At 45.1% G+C, this 9401-nt stretch overlaps 1 non-coding gene across 1 annotated transcript; it reads right to left on the reverse strand.

The window, feature by feature from the left end:
• Positions 1–8235: 8235 nt before the first annotated feature.
• Positions 8236–8307, reverse strand: trnam-cau (transfer RNA methionine (anticodon CAU)). The gene has a single exon. It is a non-coding gene; the product is annotated as a tRNA-Met (tRNA).
• Between the last annotated feature and the right edge of the window lie 1094 nt (positions 8308–9401).

Below are 9401 nucleotides of genomic sequence, written 5' to 3' on the forward strand. Positions count from 1 at the left end.
AACGTGAACACAAACCTAAACTTATGACTTTAAATACTTGTCTGGTTATTTCAAATTTGACTTACTAACAACAAAAAAGAACAACAAAAAGAGAATGCAGCTATATTTGGATGTATTAGATTCAAAAGCAGAGCCAACATATTGATGCCTTCACCGACAATCACGCCCAGTATCGTGAAGACAAACCTTCCCCTCACATTGGGCCCGTCCCCAGAGTGTAGCCGCTGCATTGATCTTGAACGCAACAGTCCCCCGAAACCGGCTGAAAGGTCAAGATGGCGAGACTGTGTCTGAACAATATGAAAATCCAACTTCTCTGTAATCATGATCAGCACACCGCCTGAACCCAGGCAGGAGCTGGAGACACGTTAGCAGACGTTAGCAGTTATGCTAAAGAGACACAACAGGCCATGAAATGGTTTGGGACTTAAAAGTGTTATTTACGTTGTTGTTGTTGTTATTGCCGTTATTCTCTAGAAATGCTAACAATCAAACTAGCTTTGACCTCATTAACCAACTATTCAACCAAGTTGAAGCAGTGGCCAATTTTGTTCTGCATTTTAAAAACAAATCTCTAATTATAGAAATGGTGAAGAGACTTAGGACACCAGACAAAACGTTACGCTATTTAGCTCATGGGGAGATCGGAGGTTTTACAAGTGCACTAATATTTCCTGTGGGCAGCGGAGCAAGTGCTGATAAAAAAATGAAATATGGTGCAGAGCATATTATCAGTCATAATTGCTGAAAATCATTCGAAAATGAAGCTGAATAGACAAAAAAATGTGTTAGCAATCTTGATTTAGTACCGGGAAACTCACAGTTTGTTGCTTCTTTATAGAGAAACTGCATAAAGATAATTAGGACATCTCTTTGCAACGATGTAGCCTATTATTAAATCACGCTGGCTTTATATGCTGTGATTTCTCTCCACCACTTATGACTTTAGCTTAGTCAGTTCTTCTCTTGCCAATGAAATGATGTTATTAATGCTGTTGTTAACGTGACACGTAGATAAACGGTACAACTCTACAAATTGGGCACGATGCAGTTTTCAGCTTGTCCCATTTGACAGTTTGAGCTCCAGAAACTTAATTGCAGCCTTTAAATGATTATTTTCATTCACTGAAGAAGATTCGCTCAAAACCTGCATCGCCCAGGAGTGAAAAGTAATTGCCCACCAAACCTAATAAGTGCTGGTGCCACGTTGGCAGCATAACCTGTAATCAGGTGTTTGCAGTAACTGGCAGTGAGTCTGTCGCACTCTCACATGGCCGCGGAGACTTTTGGCCCGCTCGTCTTTGCAGAATTATCTCATTTAGCCACATTGGAGGGTCTTCAGGCTTGAGCAGCCTGTAGCAAAGTCTCGCCACGGCATCTTCATCAGATTTGACTGTAACAGAAGCACAAGAGGTTCCACATTCATCAACTTTTTTTGCTTTAAATTCAGGAGGACGGTGGTTTTCGTATTGTACCCTAACGCGGGGGACAGTTTTACCCAGAGTTCTTAGGTGTTGGCCCACTCTGAGACGGATCGCTGCTGTTCAAAACTCTCTCTATTTATGGATAATGGCTCTCGCCGTGGTTCACTGGAGTTCTCTGTAACCCTTTCTAGACGAGTAAACGCCTGTGAATTTGTTTCTCACCTGTTCTTGAACTCGTTCTCAGCATGATGTGGGGCTGTCTGACATCTTCATGGCTACAGGTTCTATTAAGGTCGGGGGCCATCCTGCAATCACCAACAATTGCCTGGTCCACTTTATTTTAGGCAAGAGAGAGTTGCTGCTCCCAAAGTACGAGTATCTCTTGTTCTCTCCACCATGTTTGCACAACAGGAACAAGGTCGACACTAAAGTCATGTAAACACGGCATGTCCATGGCATCATGTGCCCCCCCCCCCCCGGTCTGGCAAGAGCTCATCTACAGTCCTGCCTTTTGAGCCAGCTGACAGCATGAAGGGGGCAACAGTGGTTGTGAAACAGTCTGTCAGCTGCGCTAACCCGTCAGCTCGGCTAATAAAAGAGAATCAAGCGCCCAAGACTCAAGCAGAGCCGGTTCATATCTCACCTGCCTTTGTGAGAGCTGAGTCGAAGCACAAAGAAAAAGAGTTTCACTTTCTCTCCCGCCTCTCTGATCCTCTCCCGCTGCGCTGAGGTAGCCGAGTCATCCTCGATGTGGCGGACGGCGAGACGCACGAGGACCTCTCCATTCTATTGTCGGAGCGAGTCCTGACCTGCCGGTGCAGCCATTCAGCGGCAGAGTTCTGAGAGAAGCTAATCTAAGAATCTAAGCTCTGTTCTGGTGAGCGGAAAGAGACTGTAAGAGGCCAGTGGCCCTGAAATGGATGTGGGACAAGGTGGATGTGGGCTGTCCTCAAGACAATATGTGTTCCCTGATATAGAGAGAATGATGGGGGAGGACACGCCGCAACAGAAGAGAATGTTGCTTTAGGGCGTCCTGCTTCCCCTGAACTGTCTTAATAAACATTTAACACACGCAGAGAGAAAAATCAATAGCCAGGAGGCGACTCATCCCCAGGAGATGCCAACATGCTAACTATTAAGAACACATCAGACTTAGCGCCATAGCGACATACCGGGGCAAGATTCAGATTAGCTTCTTCAGATTAGACTAATCTTCATAAAATAGATAAATTGTGAAGCGATCGAAGCTGCGGTGATTTCGCACAGCAATTCGTGTTTTCCGTTTCTTCCTTCAAAAAAATCAACACGTCGTCAACAAAGGACCGAATCGGATTTAAAATCCACGTTGATCTTTCCAGGTTCGCGCGCTCTCTAAAAGTTCCCACCGTGGCAGGATTCCACTGCTCACACGGTGTGATTTTCCAGGGCTCTGGAAGGTTTTCTGTTCAACTGTTGACTTTACAAACAGAGCCAGGGGCATGCTGGGACATCAACAGATGACCACAAAATCTGGTACATTGATGTCCTGCATCAGAAACTCTTGCTTTCTCTGCCATTAAAATGGCTTTTGTATCTGTACAGAAAGGGAAAAACACAAGAAGGGGCAATATTTAAGCAGTTATACTAAATGCATGCTGGCCATAACACACCTGTGACCTCACCTTTGAATATCAGTGCTTTTCCTGACCAGAATTTCTACATACAGACAGAAGTCTATATATAAACTAGTTTAGATAAGGGTATCAGAAATTCACAGCATTAAAAATGAATTACCAAAATCCATCAAGATTTCAACAGGTTAGATATTATAATGACACCTTTGCCTCATGAAGGGTCTCCCGGGGCCAAGGAGGCTGGATTAGGACCTCTGGACTTGTTGGAACCTGTTCTGCCCACCTGGGGTCCGTTGGAGAGAACGTGGTCTTTCGATCAGGGTCTGATCCAAATGTTTGGGACGCTAGTCACGAAGGTGTCTCGAATCAGACTCCAGCGAGACATTGAGGTCTCATGCTATTGTGAGCAGATGATGAGAAGAACAATGAAAAGAAAGAAAGAGCTAAATCTTGGTGTGAAGGTACGGAGGAATCCGTAATATCGGGAATATCGACCTAAAAATATGCAGCCGAATAATCCTGATAAGGCAAACAAGACCTTTTTATGTGATCATTTGATGTCCTTAAACATCAAATGTTCCACAGTTTGCATTATATCATCATATTATTGTGAATGTCAGACTTACGGTCTTGTTTAACACATTCGTGACAAACACTTTCCACGTTTACAGCGCTAAAGAAAAAAAAAAAAGATCACAGCAATCGTATCAAGTGTCCCCCGACAAATGTCTCACTTTCTGCCGTGCGTGCGCTCTTCGGGTGACTCAGGCTGAATGTGACTAGAGCTGGCTGTAGCGGGACAACTGGCACAGTCGGGTCTATGCCAAGGAACGATCAAACAGTCAGAGCAGTTCAGAGTCAGGCTGCAGCGCTTCCACACTACAGGAAATGAATTATTCCAATCGGAATTTTTTTCCCATCTCTGTGCAGCCGTGTTACAGACAGCAGGTGGTCGGTTCTTGCTCGTCCCCTCGTCACTGCTGCAACGTAACAAACTGGTTGTTGCATTCGGATTGTGTTTGATGGTCCACATCTGTGTTTGTTTGACCTACGTTCCTAGATTTAGAATGACATAAACTTCTGTAAAAGCAGCGTCAGAAACTGGGGAAGGGAGCTTCTTTCCACAGCGCATGAAGGTCAGCGACACTCCAATGATGATTGTCATTACCATCATTATGGACTAAAGTGACTGAGATTACTGTTCTCACAGGAACAGGAGGGTGAAGGCTTCGAGACGACATCAAACCGGAGGCGCGCCGCTGTTGGCCAGCGTGATGCTCATCTGTGAGCTGTTCAAATGAAACATGCTGACAGAGAACATTATGAGCAAGTGCGTCTTCAAGCTACTCAATGACGCCTTTTGAGTGTGTTTGCAAGCTGCTCTCCAGCGTGGACAAAGTCTTAGACACTGGCAGTGCCAAGGGGAACACAGACACACACACACACACACACACACACATACATGTACATCCTTGTATTTCTATCTTTGTGGGGCCTTTCATAGAGTAATCCATTACCCAGCTCACTACAGCACTAACCATCTCAGCTAAGCCCCTAACCCTGAACAAAACTCATTTTAACCTCAACTTAAAAACCATAAACAGTCCCTTGATGCTGTGGAGACCAGCCAAACCATACTGACTTACCTAAAATGTCCTCACTTTGCTAGTAAAAAGACAACTTTTGGTGCTCAATAAACACACATGGGCAGTGGTAGCTGAGTCTGAGCTGAGAAGCGAAGGGTTCTTGGTTCAAACCCTGGTGTGGACAATGCGTAGAAGGTGGTCCGGTAGTAGGGGATGGTTCAAGAACACCTTCAGAACACTGCCGATGTATCCTTGAGCAAGGTACTAAACCCACAAATGCTCATACACCCTGTAATGGTGACTAATCCAGGTGGACCCTGCCTTCTCCCATATGTGAAGGGATAAAGCAGTTAAAAAATGAAACACACACACACACACAGCCAGTCCTCTCACCTTCCTTAGACAATATTGAAATCAATATTGCAATATTGAAACGTTATTTACTCGTAACTAATAGTGTAAACACTTAATGGAAACGCAGCGTTGAGATGTTTTGAATTTCCATCCAAGAAATAGATGCTTTCAAACAGGTTGTGTAAAAGGTAGAGATGTTGTGTCCTTGGGCACCTGGTCTTTATCATCGCGGAGTAGTCGGACTGTTCCAGAACAACTCCTGGAATATTTGTGTGAATCCCCAGAATATCCGAGTGCCTCAGAGATCAGAAGAGCATCTCAGCAATCAAGAGAGACAGTTTAGAGATGCTTTTAAGATGGTCAGCAGCCGCCCACGACAAGAGGACAACCAGGAGGGAGGGGAAAGAGCAGACAACATTCCGAAGAAAGAAGGAGCCAGTCTAGACCCTTCAAGGTCCCTTTCACTCCAAAAGTCTAACAAGAGCTCTTAGTTTGAATGGTTATGGAGTTTTATTGTTAATCAAACATATGTGCAGCGTGTGTAAATGCGCCTCCAAACACATGCCGCGGTTTGCAGCACAAGAATGAGCGTAATTTTGGATCATTTCATGGAACACAACTATAAGCAAGGCAGCTCCAGGACCCAGTTGCAGAGAGATGTCAAAGGTCAGACCCACCCAACAGTGAATGTGATCGGTCTACTGGATCCCAGCACAGCTACAGACCAGTACAAAGTGGCAGCGAATCGGACCGGATTCATGGATCCCATCACTGCTCAACACAAAGGACATGTTGATGCCACAGGCGAGACCCTGAAGTTGATTGGCACGAACATCTGCTCAACATGCTAATGAAGATTCAATCACCTTTATTCACTTTTCTATTCCTGTGACTACAACTATCAAGTATTTCCTGATGTTCTAAGTTAAAATGGCGCATTTGGAGCAGAGGAAATTGCCGTTAAACAACAAAAAGCACCGGTCTTAAAGACAGTGAACGCCTCACTGGACCAGCAGGGGGCGGTGTGTGCTGGTTTCTCACGTCGCTGCACTTTAATTTAACCCTGGTAGCATTTCAACACGCTTGAGTCTAATGTAATCAGATTACACAGGCGCTGGCCCTGTGTAGGGCACCTCTGCTGCGTGGAGTCATCAATTGTTGGTACTTCATGGGTGAATTTTCTTCTCCAGTCTTTGAAATTGTCTGTCATCATGTATCAAGCTAAAACAAAATGACTTACGGAGGAAGCGGAGGCAGTGGAACACAATCAGACACACGACCCGATGGGTCAGAAATTGACACCTGTAAAGTGCCGAGCCGTATCCATCTTTTGTGTGTCGCGAACAGCGGCATGACAGAGTAGCACAGCTCAGCAGGATGCAGAAGGTCCTTCCATCGGCATGGCAGGATGCAGTTATTGCATCTGTGATCTCTGCTCCTCCAGCCAGCGCTGGAATTCTCGGAAAAGCCCGCTTGAATCACTCCTTGGGACACGGAATGGCCCGGTCCAATCAGGGATTAAAGAAAATGGCTGCTGTTTCACTCGCCTCGATGTGAATTCCGGCAGCATTTCAGAGGATTTAATATTATTCGTTTTTAAAATCCAAACAACATTTAGAAGGTACAGTCAAAACAGGCATTTACAATATATTCCACTGCTGGATGTGTGGAGGCTGATCTATGTTTAGCCATGCAAATGTGGGGATTAAAACTTCAGGCGAGGCTGCGAGAGCAGAGAGGCGCTCACTGCTAAATTAGTCATTCCAAGAGAGCAGCGTTTCCGGCACATGTGCACACACACACACACACACACACACACATACGTCTTTGAGTAAGAAGTTCTTTTGCTGCTGGTCTCTGACAGAAGATAAAGTGAACAAAATGGTTGATGCAAAGCGTTCCACTCTAATAGGCTACTGTGTTTTCCATGGCTAGCACGATGGCACGATGACTGATGCGCTCAAACACTTCTGGCGACGTGTGCCATCTTTGACGGCATCAAACAGATGGAGGTTTCGAAAATTAGCCCTCCAAAAATGCGCAGTTTGGGTCTTTTTACTGATGTGTTTCGCCTTAGAGGTGAGTCATCTGTTCCACACTCAGACACCCTCTAATTGGATTGTAAATCTTTGGTGACGATTAATCATACGACCTTCTTCAGAGGTGCTAATGAGGAGCTATTTTAGCTGGTTGACATCACCACAAATCACCTCAGGTGACTCCGGCTTCTGGGTTTGAATCAGTTTCAGAGGGTCTTTTCGTCTTGGAGGAGGGATTAAAATGTCACTTTGATGCTTTGCAGGACCAGTCAGTGGTTTCAGGCTGGAGAAACGAACAGCAATCGCCCTGAATCCCAAATTCGGAGAAACCTCTCTCTACCTTTTCCTTGGGCATCTCACTTAGTTCACGGCCAAGAACCGAAAAACTTTTTCAAGGTCATTATTTAAGTCGTTTGGCATGAGTGTGTTTACAGCGATACTGTATGATAATGTAATGTGTCTCTTCAGTTCCCAGGCTATAAAATGTCATTTTGGTCCCACTCGGTGGATTAAGCTCTAATCACTGCGTAAGAAAAAAGACAGAGGATGTCACCTCCAGGTTTTTCACTGCTTGGACACGGATATTAAGCTTGAACTAAAGTGATGTATTATGATTTCAGAGCTAATGGCCCGTTAATGCTGGATGCAACAAAAATGTGCAACAATAATTTATGTTTACTTGCCCCATTCAACATTTGCTCGTTAAATCTCCGCGGAGTCTCGTCCTTCGCCTGATTGTGACACGGGGAACCACACGGGCAGCCACTGAAGAGACGCCATTACAGGAGTTATGTGATCTCTTTTGTCAATACCTGTCAGAACCCTAGCTGCAGCATTTTGGATCCACTGGAGGCTTCTTAAAGAGGAGTTTCGACACCCTGATAATAAAGAATTACAATAGTCCAGCCTGGAAGTAACAAAAGCATGGACTAACTTTTCAGCATCATGCCGCGTCAGTAGCTTCCTGATCTTTGTGATGTTCCTCAGGTGAAAAAAGGCACTTGTAGAGACTAATTTAATGTGTGAGTTGAAGGAGAGATTTTGGTCAAAACTTACTCCTAGATGTTAATGAGATACCATCTAGAGTGATCATGTGATCTAATCTATGCCTGAGAGGTTTAGGACCAAACACCATGACCTCAGTGTTTCCTGAGTTAAAGAGGAGGAAGTTTGAAGACATCCAGGACTTTATGTCTTTAAGACAGGTCTGAAAAGCTGATAGCAGAGGATGGTTTCGATCCATCGACCTCTGGGTTATGGGCCCAGCACGCTTCCGCTGCGCCACTCTGCTGGACAGCAGGGAGATACTGCCCACCTGTTCATCCTGCACAACCCTGATTGGCTGTTGCGGCATTACCAAGTCGATTAGGTTGATTTTTTTTGTCTCTTTAAAGTGAATGAATTCACACCATTTATGCAACTTGACCACATTTTGCTCCTGTGTTGTCACATTGATTCATTCAGGCTGATACCGGTTGTGTCCGTGCTGAATATCTGCACTAACTTTAACAAGAGACTCTCACACTTATCCTGTGACTTCAGCCTCTGTTTTTTCCCCCTCCCCGGTGAGTCTGCCATCACTCTGCCAGTGTTTCCGAGAGGGGCACATCTGTTGTGAAGGGAGCTGGTGCGCAGTGGAGAGACGCTGCAGGGCACTGAGGACATGGAGGACCTGGACAACAACAGCCTCTGTTTAAAATGGAAAGCCAAAGCCAGTACTGTATTTTAATGACTCATCGAGCCACTTTTCCAAGGAGGAAAAGACAGGAAGTGTCCAAATGTGAGCTGCTGGTGACCGCCACCAACCGGCCTTTGTTCGGTGTAAGAAGGCGGCGAAATAAAGTGAAAGAAACAAACGTGTTGCAGACTGTGGAGGACGTCTCTGTGACTTAATGAGCAGCTACTGACTGTAAATTCTGTGGGGAAGAAATCTGACTGAATATAATTCCATTTTTTATTAAGGTGAGGCACATTGAGGAGCATCAGGGGTCCAGTAAAGGGGAAGTGATGGTTTTGAGCTGGTGGCCACAGACCGTCTCCATCTCTTTACTGTTTTACAGGCATAGGTGGAAATCTTGAGGGGATAAGGTGGATGTGTGGAGATGGAGTTGAACAATAAACAGATATTTTACAAATAACAAGACTCGTGACAACACAATCCCTCAAAGTTTTATCATTGTGTCCCCCACCCCTTCAATTCCCTCCCAGTGGTTCGATCCACTGATAAACAGCTGCTGCTTCCTGCATTACTCCCAATTCTAGTGAATAGTTGGATTTCCATCTTTCTCCGGAGCAACGGCTCTCCTGGTTCTGCAAGTAGCACGTAGTATAACTTCGGTTTGGAAGCTTTCTGGATTTTCTCCCCAAAATAGTTAAAGCAGAACC

The sequence above is a fragment of the Takifugu rubripes genome, chromosome 3 (genome assembly GCF_901000725.2).
Source record: "Takifugu rubripes chromosome 3, fTakRub1.2, whole genome shotgun sequence".
In the NCBI taxonomy this organism is placed as follows: domain Eukaryota; kingdom Metazoa; phylum Chordata; class Actinopteri; order Tetraodontiformes; family Tetraodontidae; genus Takifugu; species Takifugu rubripes.